At 32.3% G+C, this 20,036-nt stretch overlaps 1 protein-coding gene across 1 annotated transcript in view; it reads left to right on the plus strand.

Annotated features, from left to right (window-relative positions):
- Window positions 1-3,144, plus strand: part of LOC111089794 (hemicentin-1-like) — a 49,362-nt gene extending 46,218 nt beyond the window's left edge. The window contains exon 5 of the mRNA XM_022402886.1: window positions 1,314-3,144. The gene's annotated coding sequence lies outside the window, so the exon portion shown is untranslated. The remainder of the gene's footprint in view (window positions 1-1,313) is intronic.
- Window positions 3,145-20,036: the final 16,892 nt, after the last annotated feature.

The raw sequence follows: 20,036 nt of genomic DNA on the forward strand, positions 1-20,036 counted from the left end.
TTTAGAATTTGAATACAACCATGAAAGGTGTCATACGACTGGGCCACATGAAAGATAAATTGTATGTTTGTTTAGAATTTGAATACAACCATGAAAAGTGTCATACGACTGGGCCACATGAAAGATAAATTGTATGTTTGTTTAGAATTTGAATACAGCCGTGAAAAGTGTCATACGACTGGGCCACATGAAAGACAGATCGTATGTTTGTTTAGAATTTGAAGACAACCATGAAAGGTGTCATACGACTGGGCCACATGAAAGACAGAGTGTATGTTTGTTTAGAATTTGAAGACAACCATGAAAGGTGTCATACGACTGGGCCACATGAAAGACAGAGTGTATGTTTGTTTAGAATTTTCCATGGAGGTATTCAAGTGCAATCTGCGCATAGTCCATAATTTTAAACTGATAGATTAGAGAGAAGGCAACTAATCAATGGCACCCTCGACTACAATGTACGGACACTGGGACGCAAACCGTGAACTCTAGAATTCAGTCCGTTAACCACTAGGCTACGTCCAGCCCATCCCTTGGGTGCACAATCAGATGTGTAAATTCATTATACTGGAGTTTTCCCACATCATTACTTAACTTTACCAAAACGGTCGTAGCGCACAATGTTGCACTGAGCATATTATTCACCAATTTTTTTAGCTATGATGTGAAGCTTACAAGCAAAACCACTGACGACGCTGCCAATTCTGGTGATTCTGAAAAAGGAAAAAAGAAAAGGACAAACGAACTATGCGATCAATTTTGTGGCTCAGTCAGGATTGATCGATCTTAAGCTGGTCTTATGAGGTCAATGTTTTATTTCTAATATCAAAATTACGTGAATTCGCAAATTAACTTTGTTATGACAATAATGGAAATTGGGTTATTAAACAGAAAAGAAAGATAAATATGGTTTATCTTTCGCGCCTTTAAAAGTACTATTTACTTATAAAGTTTATTTACACTTATTAAATTACTATTTTACTCAGAGTAAGGTTAACTTGTTTATACAAAAATGTGTTATATAAAAGTCCATAAATAAAATGGGGTGGTGTAATTGAAATGATTTACTTGAATTTATCTATTATTAAACATTTATTCGAATCAATACAATTTTATAAAATAAAACTTTAACGAGAAAACTATGAAACCAATATACAAAATAATTAATTATTTTTTAACTTCTGAACGAGGACGAAATGTGCTACTCTTAAATTTCATTAAGGAAGAAATGTAATCCCGATTATAAATATTGTGCTTACAAGTTATTATTTCTTTATATGCAGAGAATACAGTATTTTTTGTTTTTATTTTAGGAAATGTTCTGAAGAAGAAAATGTGAAGATTGTTGTAAAAAAAGTCTGAAAATAGATTTGGATTCATATCTAGACACAACAGTCAAGTGAATATAAATGTAAATGTTGCTTTGCTGAACTTTAAAATGTGTTATATTCAATAACAAAAGGGTTTCCATCATTTGTTAACAAATACTAGCTTCCGCTTCTCCCCGTGTGTTCGTTACAAGTCGCCGACGTTTCACTGTAGTGATTATATGATGATTGATAAAAATATCTCGCTGTATGGTTAATCTAAATCTTTGGGTTTTCACCGTTATTGAATTTGGTTATTGTTTGTTACGAACTGTTCATACAGCTAAATAAATACCAGGAACATTTCATGGTTTTTGTTTTCATTCTTCTGTACAAGTATCTTATTTAATTATTTAATATTTGTACAGAGATTGGAATGAAAGATAATTCCAATTTTAACTTAATCAAAAGAGTATGAAATGAGATATCAGGAATTTCGTAGTTAATTGAATGTGCCCCAGTGTAAAGAAAAACGAAAAAGAGCTAAGGTTTGCACTAAATCGTTTTATCTGCGATACAAAAATTTGAAACCACATTTTCAATACTACAAATACTTTAAAATAAACCCGTTGAACTTAAAAAAATATCATCATACACTCGTTTCGTCTATTTTATCTCTTACATAATGAGTATTATAATTTATACCACGGTCCATTTCTTGACTGTTTTGTTTATTGCGAATTGAATTGCTTAAAGATTTTCTTAGGAATGAAAAATATATCATGGTATTTTTTACCACTGATCAAACTACTGAATGAAAAAAATATAGCACTGATGAGATGCGAGATAATGACATACATATAAATAGAACATTCGTATATTTGAAAATTAATTGTGTCATGGCAAACTGCATCCTTCCAGACAATTCTGAACTAGTCGTTTTATAAGTTCAGATCAGCCATTAGGATTTATATTCAAACTTTCTAAACGTTTTAACAAAGTCAGCTACTAAATGTTATAAGAACGTTAACTAGAAGCCACAGATAGTTTCTACCTCTTCAAGATACCTTCCTCAATATGCGGATTTGTTATTCATGAAAGTGATTGATGTTGTCATGTAGATGACATTTAGATTTGGGTTAGTTCCATTACGAAGGATAATGTTTTTTCCCACAGAATGAAGTCTTTGCACATACTGTTGTAACTGTAATGATGAATGTGAACTACATTCACTCAAAGCGATGGTTTAAAATCTTATAATTTGCACTCAACTGCATTTCTGTAAAAAGTTGTAATAGCGACAAATATCAACAGAAAAGCACATTTATCGTTTCATGACCGTTATCCTTCTATACATTTTTAATGCTCTTATGTATTTTTTTTTGTATTGAATAATCATTTTTCATTGGCAAAACTGTTTTAAACAATCGTGTTTAGTGTTTATGTTCGGTACATACGAATACATTCGCTAATAACCCAAATTGAGATTAATTTCATGAATATCCTTTATAATTAAACAGTTAGTAAAAGACAGTTTGTAAATGAAAAATGTATCAAAAAGAGTGCAAAAAGGGATATAGGAATGGTACAGTTATACACAGATCATCCCTACATGATATTCAATTTCAATATTAAAATATAATGTTACACTGTCGAATGCACCAGTGCAAAATGGTTACGAGGCTGGTCAATTCGTTGTACGTCAATTTTCCTTGTACATAATTCTTAGGCTCTTAGTTACACTACATTGATACCTACCCTGACAAGACCATGATATTATGATAAACAAACGGTCAGGAATATATAACTTTCAACTGTAATATGCAGTCAATTGTGTGTTTTTACAGTGTAACATTAAATTTTAATATTGAAAGTAATGTGGTGATGAGTTATGTCTAACTTCATCATCCCTAGATTCTTATTTGCATTCTTTTTGGAACTGTCATTCCTACATCATTTTACATTTACAAACTGTTTTTTATTACTTGTTTTTTGACGTTTAATGTATTCTGTGAATGTGTGTAATAAAACTTAATATTATGAGTATTGATTTTTTTACTCCTTTACTTCATACATAATATAATGGTTAGTTCCTTAAATAAACGGATTGTATAGAGTATAAAGCACTGAATATTCTACACGTTACAGTACTCTAATTTTCACATATTATTGGCTGGTAATTACTGTTTCATCCTGTGCTTAAGCTTGTTAAAGGAACACCCGAGATATGTAAAACAGCTAACATCAAGGGGTAATGATAACATAATTTACACTAGACTTATTATTTTTTTAATTACTACTAGTTACTAAGCGATAACATTGTGCACAGCCCAAGAACACATAGAGTTTATTTATGTTTAAACTGACGTTAGTGATAAAGTAGTTGTAGAGTTATCTCGACTGAAACAACAAGAAGAAAGATGAACAATTTGGTGGGTTGGTCACTTACTGGTTTGATATCTTAACGATGGTTTATTGCTTTGTTTTGGGGCTTTTGGGATATAAAAACAAATCAAAGTGTGTGGGAATAATCTTATAAAATAAAAATATTTTTGTTTGTATTATGTCTGTTGAGTACCTTGGCCATCCCTACATATACATCTACCGACTCTATGATAATAATTAGTTTTTCACCCAAGATGTACTCTTACAAAATATATTGTACCTTGCATCGTGTGAAAGCTTTCTTTCGGCTTCCAGTAAATACTTACAAAATTAATTTAAACATCAAAGTTGTAGCTGTTAGCTCACGACCTCATTTGTCTGTAACACTGAATCTATAGCTATCAGCGCACATATCAAAAACAATCTGTAGCATGAAGTTGTAAGCTGCCAGTTTACACCATCAAAATTATCTTAAACAAGAAACTCATAGCTACCAGCTCATACAAAAAAATATATATAAATTATCTGTAATATTGAACTTAATTACCCAGCTGCCAAAGTGCATATTTGAAATAACATTTAAAATCAAACTGAAACTTTGGCTACAATCGTTACTATCAACTTATGTAGTTGCTGGCTTACAATTTATCAGTTTATATCTTACAAATAATCTTCAGTGCAGAACTTGAAGCTCATAACCGACATCTTTGAAATATTTGAAAGGTTGAACTTGTAGCTGCCAGTTTACACCACTGAACGGAATTTCCTCTATGAAATAACAAGAAAAGCAATATTACTATATGAAAAACACTACAAACAATAGAGAGTTTTTTTTAACCTAAAATGGGTGGAGTAACATGCTTGTATTTCACTTCATAAAAGTACAATGGCCACATATTTTTGATACGTAGTTTCGAAAGTATTTTAGCTTTCTTATTCTTCCGAGTCATGTCACTGTATTTTCTCAATACATAAAACCTACGTTTTGTTGTGTTGGATCTATTAAAATATAATTTTACACCAAATCATGTCTTCCAGAAAACCTTCTATTAATTTGTGTGTGTGTGTGTAAATTATTCAAATACATTTCGTACCTCCTGTAGTATTTCTAAATTATATTCTTATAACTACTTTAAGAAAAGAAGTGTTTAACTTTTATTAACACGTATATAAATTCGCCCTTCACAATATTTTATTCATAACGAATAGAGAGAGCCAAATGAAAGCATACTTGAATAAAGTAGACTTGATTCAAGCACCTGTTTAAAACTATTTAACCACTTTGTATTTATTTACTTTAGTTTAAGTACATTACATATAACTTTTTTAAGTGTGGCTGGCACAATACAACAAAAACGTTATGCATTACGAAAGGAATATACACAGGTGTCAGAAAAAAGGGGTCAGGACCCAAGCTCCATTACAGGGGAATGTCACCCATTTCACTCCTTTTTCATTTCTCAACTTCAATTAAATTTTTTGTTCAAAATACTCATTTACTATAAATAGAATAAGATTCTAAAGTGAATTTGGTAGCTAGAGCTAAAGAGTATGAAACGTAAAGTAAAGGTGTTAAAGTAAAATGTAATAGAAGTAAATTGGCCTTAAAACAGCTTATTTTCTACATTAATTCCGCTTGTATTTTAACTGATTTCCATTGCATCAAAATAGATCCAACGTGCCAATCTAACTGTAAAGCCCCCCCCCCCCAGTGGCACAGCCGTATGTCTGCGGACTTACAACGCTAGAATCCGGGTTTCGATACCCGTGGTGGGCAGAGCACAGATAGCTCATTGTGTAGCTTTGTGCTTAATTACAAACAAACAAACTAACTGTAAATATTTTCCAGGAGAGCATTTCCACAAACCGTCCAACTTTATTTACAAATCCCCCCCCAACACATATTTGTTTCTAACGGCTATGATAAAAACTTGGCAGAAACTGTGCGATGTCTTCATTAATTTAAAACAATGCCATTTTCTATGAGCTTTGCCTACATTTTGATACGATAGATTGCTACACGTACTTATTGTCATTATTTTCTTAAAGTACAGAGTATCCCTTTTGTGGTTAAGTCGTACATTGAAGTATAACTTTTTTCTCTTCGTTTACTGTGAGTAAATATAAAAAATTATATAAAACTAATAATGTTCCTTTATCAAATATATTAATAGCTAAATGCCATTCACTGAAAACGTAATCAAGGAATCTTTCTGGCTAACATTTACACTTATCACTATGTTATAACGCTATGTCAACAAAATCAAGGCGAATAACTTCAAACTAATTCATTTGTTTTAAAAATAATTCAGTAGATTCTCTATACTTTGATTGTCATTCAGCACAGGTTTTGGCCTATACATAGAAAATGTTTCGAAAAGTTATTGCGAAACTTGTAATAACTTATATACACTAAAGTAATCGATATACGTATAGGTGAAAGTATTCGTTATTCTGTTTTCTAGAGAAAGCTTGTAAAATTCTAAGAACACCAGGCCTTGCCTGACATAATGGCTAGCTCGTTGAGGTAAAGCTGTGATTCCGTAGAACACTATTTACTACTTAGAACACTATCAGTTGTTAGTGCGTTATAAAAGTGACAGTCAAACTTGTTATTCAGTTCGAAGAAGCCTGACAGATCTTGTGGTAACGAGTATCGATGACTGGCTGTTCACCCTTCAATCAGAACAAATTAGGGACCGTATTTGAATCCTAAACGTTTACACTATGTGAGCATAAAAGGTCAATTAGATTAAATGCCAATACCATATGATGAAAATAAATATATATCAATTTTTATTAAATATTTAAGTAGAATAATTATCCTGATTTATAAATCGTAGAAGGGTGAAAACAAATAAATAAAATTTTAAATAAATGGAAATATAACATTAGGGTAAGAACCTTTGCAAATGGTTAATTAATTTTATATTGTAAATTAAACAATAAAACTAAAAGAAACAAACAGCGCTTCCTGATTTATGGTACGGATATAATTGTCAATTACTTTAGACCTGTGAGGTTTAATATTGGATAATATGTTATTTGTAAAAAAAAAAATGTGTTTTAACCATTTGTTTAGGTTTTTCTATTCATTTGAAATTTTATAGTTCTACAAAAAAGTACCGCAAACCATCCTTTTTTCCAATATAAATTACATTAGTAATTAATTACTTCTAGCAAATTATGCTTTTACTCAAGAGTTTCATTGTTTAAAAATACGCAAGAAAAAATAAATAAAGAATATAATTTATGTAAGATTTCAAAGTTTCTTTGCGATTTTCAGTAAAAAAAAGGATATCGTTGGAAACATCGTTAAGATCGAGAGCTATTAGTAATAAAAAAAAACATGTATACTCTGAAGATTAATTTTTCAAACTTCATTATGCAAGTTCTCCGGCGGGTCAGCGGTAAGTTTACGGACTTACAACGGACGAATAGCCCATTGTGCAGCTTTGAGATTGAAAACAAACAAGTAGTTTTAACTGTAATGTTCTGCTATCTTGTGTTCACTTGGTGAAGTCCGTTACTGTAACGATCCAGTGAAATAATCTCGACAACATGCAGTTTCGTTTATTGGTTCCTTTACACATGCGCAACTATTATTTTAAAATTACACTGAAAAGGTATTTGGTGAAGTCCGTTACTGTAACGATCCAGTGAAATAATCTCGACAACATGCAGTTTCGTGTATTAGTTCTTTTACACATGTGCAACTATTATTTTGAAATTACAGTGAAAAGGTATTTGGTGAAGTCCGTTACTGTAACGATCCAGTGAAATAATCTCGACAACATGCAGTTTCGTGTATTAGTTCTTTTACACATGTGCAACTATTATTTTGAAATTACACTGAAAAGGTATTTGAATACGTGAGAACATTTTAATAATGATAAATATTGTTTATTTGAATGTACTTAAGAGCTCATTTATTCAATACGTAATGCTTCATGTGCTGTACACATTGTTTCACACGATATCAAAAGCTTTTTCACGATTTAAGTTTATAGCTTGCATATCCAGTTCGTTTTGTCGTTTGTCATCCTTTATACGGGTTAAAATAGCCCAAACATTCTTGTTGCAATTCATTTGAAGTGTGGCGATTTGCAAGTGTAGGTATGCATAAAATTTCCCATTTTGGGAAGGTTACATTATAAATATTTCCCATGCGATTTTAAAATGCACATACTTTTAGCAAGTCAAAGAAAGGAAACTTCTGTAGCACTGACCCGTATCGATATAGGTGTGATTCAAGTAGATACAAAAATCAGGCTACTCCACAACTGGTTACCAGTCAAACACCGGAGATAGTAAAGAAAATTAAGCAGCTTGTCGTAGGAAGCAGCACGATAATACAGCTATTTATTTGAGGTTAAGAAAATTCCTTTGTAACTGTAAACAAGACAATGAACAAGAAATGAGATCCATAAAAGCAATTCAGAGCCATATGCACAAGCTTCTTCCCAAGAACATAGCCGAACACAAGACCAAATAGTTAAAAGTTTTACGAGTGGAATCTAACCTGTGACAAATAGAAGTGTGCCCTCACACTGAACGAAGTATACATCTACTAAAGTGTTGAATGCAAAAGTTTGATCAATTTGCTTTTATCCTACTGATTATACAGCATTTCAAAAATATAACAGATCCTGGGTTGAACAAATTTCCCAAAGGATTTATTCTGGTTGCAAATTACAGCTATAATGTTAAGTTATACATCCAAAAGTCAAGAAAGATTGCAATGTGAACTCTTCATACTATCAGGCTAACGTTCTGCCATCAATTTATCTCCAGGAAATTACTACATTTTTAGGGATTGAATACCAATAAGGTATGGTCCCCGCAATTCCAGCCACACGCCCAAATCAACATGCCATTCCTCCACAAGATTTAGGTAATAACCAGAATTCACGCAATACCATTCGAAGACATCTCCCACGGACAACTGTGCTTTTGGGTTGCTCAAACGTACCCTCCGCTCACAGTTGAGAAACAACACTGATTTCATCGTAGTGCGCAAAAGTTTCCTGCAGTAAAAATTGTTTTGCAAAACAATATTCCATGATATACCATTGACGGTTGAAGAAAGGTATAAGGTCTAGGCATTCATCCGTGTATTGTTACTATAAATCATAAACATCCCTCAGTGCAAGAACTGTTTGTTTCTTTTACGTAAACTCACACACTGAGCTATCTGCCCTCTGTTCCACACTGAGAATTGAACCCCCTAATTTGAGCCTTGTAAGTCCATAAACTTACCGCTCACTCATCGGCAGACGCATAAGAACTGAATCAACAGCTTGTTAGAGATGAACCTATATGAAAAAAATATATATATTGTTTTGAAATTTAGCTAATTCACATTGCAGTTTAAACTCGTTTCACAGGAGGCAGCGATACAAAGTACGTGAAAATCTGTGAAATAAACCAATTTTTAGGAATTTTAATCTAATCTGGAAGATCAGAATAAACATTTTATTTTGTTTCATATTATCTGCTGTCCGTTTTTAGTGGGTTTTATGGGAAAGCAGTTAAGTAGTAAATTTGGTATAATAAAACCTTTTATATTTCTTCAATTTCTCGTTAGTAACCTTTAACTATGCCCTTGTATCTTTCCTCACATTTTTAACTCATTGTATAAGCATGTATATTTATTTTATATTCGTACTTTAACAGAATTTATTAAATTTACAACGTAATTGTTTTCACAGAAAACCGATGAAGATGGATTACACAGGCCTGCGATGGTTTTATTGTCTTGAAATGTTTACATGTTCTACAATAATTCCTGTACGCTGAATCTGAAAATGATATCCATTTTTCTCTAACACGTAAAGATTTTTCACAAAACGCCATATGTACTTTTATATAAGTGAATCATTTTCATTGAAATCGGGTCACCTTTTGTTGACAACCACTGGCTATAGATTTCTCTAGACCAATCGCGACGTTAGAGTCTTATCGATCGTTCTAGAACCCAAACATAATAATAAAAAATGTTCATTGTGGTAAACGAAATAATAATTTGATCTAAGTAAGAGTTTTTTTTCTCCCGTTTTGTAAAAAATTCTTACGTGATACAAAAAAATGAATATTATTTTAGAAACCTGCGTAGTTGAGTTATGGAAAATCTGTTATTAAAACCAAAACAACTTTTATGAAGTTTAAATTCGCAGTCTTGTGTTATGTATAATTCAAAGCATGAAATAAGCTTTAAAAATGCCATGCAGTCACATATTTTCAGTTTTTGTCGAACATAAACAACTTTAAAATAATTATTTTCCAGACCAGGACAAAATTACTTTAGACATATTTTACGTTATAATGTTCACAGGTTATAGTTTCCGTTAAAATATCTACAGTTTATAAGTTATGTCTCAAGTTAAACAGTTATAACATGATTAAATTCATAATATTTATCAATTTCGCATTCGCTTCCGCTAAAAACAAAAATCACACTCTTTACTTTATCGCTTTGGGTGCGTTATTTAATCTGAGGAGAGTAACCCAAGAATTGGCGGTGGGTTGTATAGAATAGGTGCTTTTCCTCTTGTTTCCAATTCACAATTAAGGATGACTAGAGCAGGTAGCTCTCGTGTAGCTTTGCACGAAATCCATTAACTAAATTTATACGTTTCGATCACTACGTATCTAATGGTGAACAACATTTACAGGTTATACCACTGCACCTACAAGTCACACCTACTGCAAAAATATTAAAAGGATATGTTATATTTTACGTCATCAGTCGTAAAATCGCAGGATGAATATTTCTCCAATTCCTATATATACCACCACTTCATTGTCGTCTTGCATCACAAAAAGTTCTCAAAATTCAATAACTCTGTCGTTCGTTGTTAAATTCCATGTTAAAATATTTGGGGATTTTTTAAGTTGGAAACTTTACACTTTATTTATGCGATAAAAAAAGTTTCGCCATTCAAGATCATTGTTTGTTTGTTTTGGAATTTCGCGCAAAGCTACACGAGGGCTATCTGCGCTAGCCGTCCCTAATTTAGCAGTGTAAGACTTGAGGGAAAGCAGCTAGTCATCACCACCCACCGCCAACTCTTGGGCTACTCTTTTACCAACGAATAGTGGGATTGACCGTCACATTATAACGCCCCCACGGCTGAAAGGTCGAGCATGTTTGGTTGTATGCGGATTCGAACCCGCGACCCTCAGATTGTGAGTCGAGCGCCTTATCCACCTGGCCATGCCGGGCACTTCAAGATCATCCAAAAGAAACTTCGGAAGGAATTTACTATTATTAAAGTTTTTATTTATACCTTCAGGTTGGAGTATAAAATCCAAGTAATCAAGGCTAAACACCTCTAAAGGAACTAAACATGAAAATCTTAAATTGAACTCTACTTCAAATAAATTACAGGTTCTATTAGAACTGGTGCTATAAAATAACGTTAAAAACTTTTATGGAACTTCAGTATTACAACTTTATATGATTCTGCTAGTTGAGAAAATATAATTATGTTAGTTGTGAAAACCTAATTCTTTATCACTTTTCATGTAAATAAATTATTCAGTATAATTAATGCACGCTAATAGAAAGATATGTATTAGTGAAAACAATGTATAAATAGTTGGATCACCATAACATTTAATGTACGTTTATTAATCAATGAGTGTGAGTGTGGTATTAAAGCTGTTGTTTTGTACGAGTTCCATTTACCACAGTTCTGTCGTTTGCTATAACTTTATTCTCACAGTTAGGTCTTCGTCATAAAATTAACGTTTATTTATAATATTACGGCTTTCATACAACTTCATATAGCGTATTAGACATTAAATGTGCGGAGTTTTCATTGCTGTTAAAGCTATTTATACATAGTAATGAAACATTATGAAAAATACTTTTATCCACGAACACACGGATCATTCTCGAAAATAGTAAAACACTCTTTTAATATTTCATAAAATTTTATGGATTTCGCAGTTAATTGTAAATTAATGGACTTCTTTAACCAAGATTACTCTCTTCTTATATTACTTAAAAGTATTGTGTTCAACAGTTAGTGCCTTCTTTTCTTATTTCGGTAATGGAGCTTAAACAATAAAGAAAGTTGAATATAATATATATAAACTATTTTAATATTCAAGTCCGCAAGCCACTCGACAACCACAGCCGATATAAAGTCGCGGAGAAGAATGACATGTAACTGAACTATATTTTGACATTATTTGGCGTGTCTGAGTAGGTAGTGGATTGATACCAAAAACTGATCACTTTTCGAAAAGATATGAGTAGCAATAAAACGACGCAGAATATTCATACTCTCAGATTATAAAGATGTGTTCAGGCCGGGGATTTGGTAAATAAAGAAATATGGATAAACTTGGGGTACCAGGACCATTTATTATAAAAGGAGACCAGCAACAAGTCGTAATTCAGTGCGGCATCTTGTAATAGATGAGATTCAAGGTCCTACAAGTCAGTGGCAAAACCCATTCACGTTTCCTAGACGTTTTACGACGATAATGCTTTCAGTAATACCTCTCGTTCAACCGTTGCATACCTCAAGTACCTGTAGAATATATAGGTATTCATGCTCTTTCTTACGAAAGTATATCAATCAAGTGAATTTCTGTGCGATTTGAACTGTTGAAACAAGCGCCAGGAAACCGTTGTCCTCGCGCACTAGATAGCTTATAGAAATCCTGCAAGGAGGTTTGTCTGTTCGTTATAAAGCAGAAAGCTAAACGATGGGCTGTCTGTGCTGTGCCTACAATGAGTATCGGAACCAGAATTTTAGCATTGTAAGCTTTCAAAATTATCGTTGACTTACTGGGGACTGTAGAGAGGAGTTGTATAGTTTCGATATGACCTTCTTCTAGTGGAAACCAAACTGCAGGATTAATGTCAAGATGAACGGCCATCATGTACAGCACGAACATACGCGGCTACATAGACTGTAGCAACTAGGACTTACGAAAATTCTACACAGAATATACATGAAAAAACATATTATTACGATAGTGTGAAACTCACGATTATATAGAATTTCCACTATGTTTTATCCATGTGTTTTACAGTGTGAATAAATTACAGTATGGTACAGAGTGGTCGTTCTACCACCCATCCACAATGTAGCCAAATTAACCAGTCTACTGCATGTCTAGTTAACATTTTTTGCCATAATATTAAAGTTTCCAAGCACAACATTTATTCTCAATCTGGTTGTACGAAGCTTCGTATGTCGTAAGTCAAAAACACATCTCAATTAATATCAATGGGGTTTTGATTCCGTTTTTCTTCACCCTGACGAAAAATAATACTTTAACATATATACATATATCTCAATTAACTTTTTAATAACTGACACATAATAAATGTAACTTATGCAATATACATGTAGAAAGTTTCTTTTTCACAGCTAAATTACAAAACAAAAACCAGTTACATAAAACTACTAAAATTTTCAGGTAACAGTTTTCTTTGTCATGTACGACTGTCTTTACATTTTTGTGCCATTCTTAACTGAATTTGTGCTTCTGTTAGTCATGGACACCTATTCAAAACATTCTTTAGGAGAAACGAACGAAAACTTAAAGCACTTAACAGCAGTAAATAAAATAGTCTATATAACCGAATGATTTGCTAAGAGCTCACAGATATTTGTGGTTATTGTTATATATATTTCGCTAAGTTAATAAATTCTAAGAGATGGTCCTATTCAAACACAAGAGAAATAGTTTTACAGAGTTTCAGGTCCAGAGAAAAATAGGTAGGTCTAAAACTAGATGGAAGGGTATTTCTATAATGTTACATATTTAATGCACATGCCTTAAAATAATAGACCAATATAAAAGCTTAAATGGTTCAAAAGAAACTCTATGATTTAAATATATCGATAGATAAAAAACAAGAAAGAATCTATCGTTTGGATTCTGTCTTCATAAATTTTCAGAAACAAAAGAAAAATTATGATCAAACATCTGTCCAATTAGTTCATTATGTAAACTTAAAATTCCATTCCTGTACACATAAGACAACTATTTATGGTAAACGTTTAAATATATTTACTTGATGTACTTGCGCAGGTTTCCCTAAAGCGTTTTCTTTCAAGAGTAAATAAAACCAAAATTAAGGGTAACAAATACTTTTATTTCTTGCTTTTGAAGTTCATATGTCATGATGCGTTGTAACTTACAGAGTGAATAATTATTCTCGTGATTCATGGCATGCGCACATTTTACTAACGTCACGACAGCACGAATTGTAACGTTAAGCGTCCTTTATGCGACGTCATTTTAATGTCTACTGACTGACTGACGGACAACACACTACAGTATAATGGTGCGATTGGTTAAAACAGGTGACCCTTCCAGGCGGCCTTCGGCCTCTTTTCTAAGAGACCAAAGGAATTCAACCATTTTTTATTAAATAACAGTTTACTTAACCTTACCTTTAGTCTTTTCCCGGTAAAATTAGGCTTAGCATGGTCAGGGGGCTAGGGCGCTCTACTCGCAATCCGTGGGTCGCAGGTTCGAATCCCAGTCCCACCAAACATGCTCGCCCTTTCAGCTGTGGGGGCGTAATAATGTGACGGTCAATCCCACTATTCGTTGGTAAAAGTAAAAGCCCAAGAATTGGATGTGGATGGCGATGACTAGGTGCCTTCCCTCTTGTCTTTTACTGCTAAATTAGGGACGGTTAGCGCAGATAACCCTCGTGTAGTTTTGCGCGTAATTCAAAACAAACCATACTCAGTAAAAACAGATATTGCAATCATTTCCTGGAAGAAAACTTCATTCATAAAACTGAAAATCCTCTTGCGAACTTCCTAATACAGAAAACATACATCTGTATAGTAATATTCTAACATAAGCACAATCCAAAGCCATTCAAACATGACAGCAAACATACAAAACTGAGTGGCAACTTCTTTCTTAATGTACACACAATTTTAATGTTCATTAACTAAGACCACTCTCAAAAACAAAAACTTGTTTGAAAGCAAAAACCATAACTTTACTTTCTCAATCAGTGTTTTTATTAACCATAAATTTGGTAAAGCAAGTTATCTTATAGTTTCTATTTAAAGCTAAAAATTGTCATTAATTAGAATAAAAGTAAATTCTAATCAGAAGATGTTTAAATATTGCAAAACATGAGAACAGGGTAATTAATGTTTTATATGTAAGAAGAAGCATTGGTCATATCAACGACACTACAAGTAATATGCTTACGTTTTCAGCTGATGTATTTTCTTCAAGTCTTATTGATCAACTAATGTTGACGCTAATTTATAGCAGCTTCACTGATTTCAGATGGGCAAGGTTTACATTAATTGCCTCTTTAACCATTGTTTGCATTTCTTGAAACTGTTCTAAAAAGATATTTCGTAATGAAGTGAGTAATGTAGGTGGGGAAAATATCTGAATTTCAAAAATTAACTTCATATATCATGAAAACTACATCCTTACAAAATATGGCTACGATTCAGAATAGTTCATTATTTGAATAACTAATCTAATTTACTTAAATGTCAGTTGTCTTTTGGAATGCTCTATTTGTCTCTGTCATTTATCAATAAAACTATGACCTGATATTGTTGTCTCTAGTACGTATAGAATACTTCGAACTATCACGAGGGCTGGCTTGAATTCAACTTTTTTTTAGATCGTTTAAATTTATGCACATACTTAGTTTGACGCAGACATTTCGAACTTCTTGACGAGTTTTAAAAACATCTAAGTTAGAGATTACTAACCATAATTAATATGTTTTTATTAGGTTTTTATGTAGTTTTCAGTTTTATTATTACTTTTTTATTTTTTTCCCAAACATATTGGCATTAATCTCAACTAATGATGGTACTTGAAATTAATTTTTAGGATTAAAACATTACGATAGAATTTCTGTCATAAACTTTAGGCCTATTGGTTTTGGGTTCTTCATCTTCTTTCAGCATTTAAACCATAATTCTTAGTTTATATGATGTAATTAAAAACTTCGTTCTGGTACGTATAAAATATCGATGGATGTGTGATACAGTTATAATGTGAAGAATAAACTGAAAAGTAAAATTATAATTAAGACTAAATAAGAATTTGATATGATTTTCATAAATTTATATAACAGTCGTGAAATTTGGTGGGATACTGCACTTTTTCCGCTGATTAAAATCTATCTAATATATAAAAGATACTTAAAACTTGTTAATTTAAAAGGGAATAAAGATCGTCAATAAAGTACGAAAGAAATTGAATCAAAATGCAAATATTATATTTTCAAGCCTACAACTATGGACTCTTAAAAAAAGTAAACAAACTACGCTGGAAATAGTGTCTACATTTTGACTCCACTAAAATTAATAAATTCTGTACACATTGAGTCAAAATAGGGATTTGTAGCTTAGGTAAAAATAATGTAGACACTATTTCCAGCCTAGTTTGTTTACTTTTTTAAGAGTCCCTAGTTGTAGGCTTGAAAATGTAATCTTTGCCTTTTGAGTCTGTATTTTTTGACGATCCTTACTCTCCCTTTATAAAATAACAGTTTTTAACTGTATTGTTTCTTAAATTTTTTGTCTATTTATGGAAAATACATCTTAAACTACATACGTGCATGTGCATTCAGTTGAATGTTACATGTTTTTCAACAGTTTACTGCTGCATTGGCTTTTTTTTTTACCCAACCATTATTTACTGAGCCAGGTGGTTTTGTTCTTGAGGTTTCCTGTACAAGACTCCGACCCGTCATTTTTTGATCAGTCGGGCAAAGCTAGTCTAAAATATACTTGTATATAAATGCTTTTGAAAATGCTCCGTTTGTCTGTATTGCTTAGCAAGAAACTACCTTATACATATTGCGAACCTGGTGTCTGTCCGAGAATTCACTTTTGAAATGACGAAAGAACAGGCATGAATAATGTTGATGCCATTTTTTTTTTATTCGCAAGCAGGATATTCCACATTAAATTGTTAGAAATTAGTCACACTATCATTCACATTTCAAAATGTGACATAACTTAAAGAATAAAAAATGAAAATTTACCGTATCTTATTATTGACTGGCTCTTAGCATGACTGAAATATTCAATAATTACTTTTCGTAGTGGGTGGTGTAAGTAGCTCAGAGCTTTGGCTCCGAGTGAAACCAAGAGTTCAACACAATTAACCTTAACAATTAACACAATTAAGTCCATGAAATAATTTAAATTTATCGATCAACTCAACCTTTTCCCGTCCACCTGGGAGTGGGTACTTTTGTCTTGTGATCTGTATATTATTGTCTTAACTACTGTCTTAACTAACAACAATGAATCAGAAGTTATATATATATATATATATATACATATAGTGTGTGTGTGTATGTTTATGAGCCATGACTTGTGGTTGAACACTTGGCAATTATATACCAGTAGAAAGGACAGGGGCCACATTGATACATACAATTTGCAAATTATCTTTAAAAACATGATTACTTAGACTCTTACACATCCAATCAACATCATATTTACGTATCATGTGGATAGTGAAGAAAACTTTAAAATTGGTTCAATTAGTCTATAAAACGTATGTGGCAAGTATATCGCCAATAAGTCTTTTGAAAACGAGAATTCACCATAAGGAAAAAAAACACACACTAGATTTTAAGGCTAGTAAACTTTCATGTTTTTTCTCTTAACATTATATTGTTTTATCTACTTCTATAACGTTATATAATTTTGGTCTCTTCTAAGAACTGTAGTTTATTATCACACAACTACATATAAATTCATTGATGCATCATAAAAGTTTTGCTCCTCATTTGCTTCATCTCTCATCAATATTTTCCCCTTTTATCATAAAAAAGTATTCTAAATGCATTCAGGTAGTAATAAAAGTAATCGAACTAATCTAAACTATAATATATAAAAAAACTCACTTTCATTTGTCACACAGTTTAATGGAAAAATACGCTAACTTTAACGCAAGAAATTCCAGCAAGCGGAAGTAAGAACTTAATACGATTAAGTCATAGTCATTTTGCACTTACTTGTGTAATTAGTTTGCCATGCAGGCCTAAGAGTAAGACTACGATGTTTAAAAGAAAACGCTTTTAGCTTTGAAACAAATAATCATGGTAATTTTTCCCCTTATTTTTATGCTAACTCATACACAATTGTATTTGACTTTATAGAAAAAAAAGGATGTACTATGTTGCATAGAGTACATAATTTGCATAACTTGTTGATATTGAAATATGTCGAATCCGCATAAGGACTTAAATTACGGTGTGTGTGTGTGTGTGCTTTTTTTTCTTTTTCTTCAGATTCGACATCTTTGTAGTAACAAGCAATTACACATAATTCAAATAAGGTTTAGAAATTATTCGATTTGTATGAAACAGTACACCCCTCCACCCACAGAAAACTAGATCTAGGCTTACAAAGTTAAAAGTTGTAATTTAAATTTATCAGTCTATGCTACAAAATATCAAAGACGTAAGTCGAAGCCTTAAATTTATACTTGGTCTTCCTAGTCGAGTTACAAAATACCAACATAAACAGGAATGTGAAGTTAGTAATTTTATAATTCTCCATTAAAATGCTCACTTATTGAGTTTCTACACATTCGATAAGCACAAACAGAATCTTCACACTAGTCTAAAGCTTAATACCTTGTAACACAAAATATTAAAGTAAATATAATTCACACTTAATGCTGTAACATACAGTACCACCTGTTATTGTTAGAGGTTTGTTGCGAAATTGTTACTGCTTAAAAGTGATTTGTGTTTACTTGGATAAAAAATAAAAGATTGCAAAGGCAAATAAATTATTCCTCAAATGTAGAGAGAAATGGAGCAATTTCAGTTATAATTTTGTGTAGACAAATTTTAGAAACATTGGGTGTACACTTTCCAAAACCGCTGTTTTACATATATGCTTCCCCAGAGGACTTTCATCAGTTCACATCAAATATATATCAACAAGAACTAGTGAAAAATCAGACTATACGTCAGAAAATGACATATTATTTTCAAGGTTTTTATGAACAAATAAAAAAACTTAAGTAATGATGAGTTAGCTTAGCGTTTTTAAGTGTAAAGAGGTTGAATATATTATATTAAAACGATCTTATAGCCCACCACCCCCACGAAACAAATGTAAAGATGAACCTCATTGAAATGTGGTATTCCTTCCTTATTTATCAAATTCTTGAGAATATTATGTCATTTTCTGATTTCTATTTCAGTTAACTTCTACATACCTTGGGAGAATATATAATGAAAATTTGAAATTTTAGAATAAAACAAAATGATAAGAATTACTATAACCTGTAAAAAAACAAAAAAAGTTAAAGTGTCGTCTTCAAAGTAGTTAAATTGAGTTCATACTATGTAAAGAGATAAATCACAGTGTGTGCACATAATAAAAGACAAATCACAGTGTGTACACATAATAAAAGACAAATCACAGTGTGTACACATAATAAAAGACAAATCACAGTGTGAATATATAATAAAAGACAAATCCGACAAATCACTGTGTGAATACATAATGAAAGAAAAATCACAGTCTAAATACATAATAAAACAAATCATAGTGTGAATTAACTATGTGTTTCTCTTTTAGAACGTAACGCGTGCCTATTCATAGTGTTGCCACAGTGATTTTCATGTTAAGCACTGTTTTCCTGTGTTTCACATTGTTTTCTGTGTTGTTGTTTTTCCTAAAGGGTGATGAACCAAAAAATATGTTTTGATATAACGCACTCAACCACCTTAGATATTACAAAATGTTGCGAAGCTTAGTTGCTTCCTGTGTTTATTACTTCTAGTGACATATAACATGGCTGCATGAGTACGTAAAGGTAATTCGTCAATACGTTGGCGTGTTGCCTCAGCTGCGAGATGTGGCTGTAGAGCCACATAAACACCATAATGTAACACTAAAATTGTTTGCATACTGGTTGTCTAGGAAGTTTCCACCTCAAAGTTCCACATATCCTAAACAAAAATATTGTCCGTATAAAGAAGCATAAACTACAAGTGCTCAAGACTGCTCTTTAAAATCACTAGTGGAAGACAAACTTCAGAAAACTGTACGATACCTAGTGGACGAGGTATTGGTGCAATTGAAAACGAACGACAAGAATTTTTTTATTTGCTACCCACTACGAGATGACAAAGCCTTTCCAACATGATTAATAGAATGTAAAGATAGTTAAGTAGTTCATGGCCAGGTGTTTAGAGTGCTCGACTCGCAATCTGTGGGTCGCGGGTTCGAATCCCCGTCACATCAAAACATGCTCGCCCTTTCAGCCGTGGGGCGTTATAATGTGACGGTCAATCCCACTATTCGTTGTTAAAAGAGTAGCCCAAGAGGTGCCGGT

This window comes from Limulus polyphemus, unplaced genomic scaffold, assembly GCF_000517525.1.
Source record: "Limulus polyphemus unplaced genomic scaffold, Limulus_polyphemus-2.1.2 Scaffold129, whole genome shotgun sequence".
In the NCBI taxonomy this organism is placed as follows: Eukaryota; Metazoa; Arthropoda; class Merostomata; order Xiphosura; family Limulidae; genus Limulus; species Limulus polyphemus.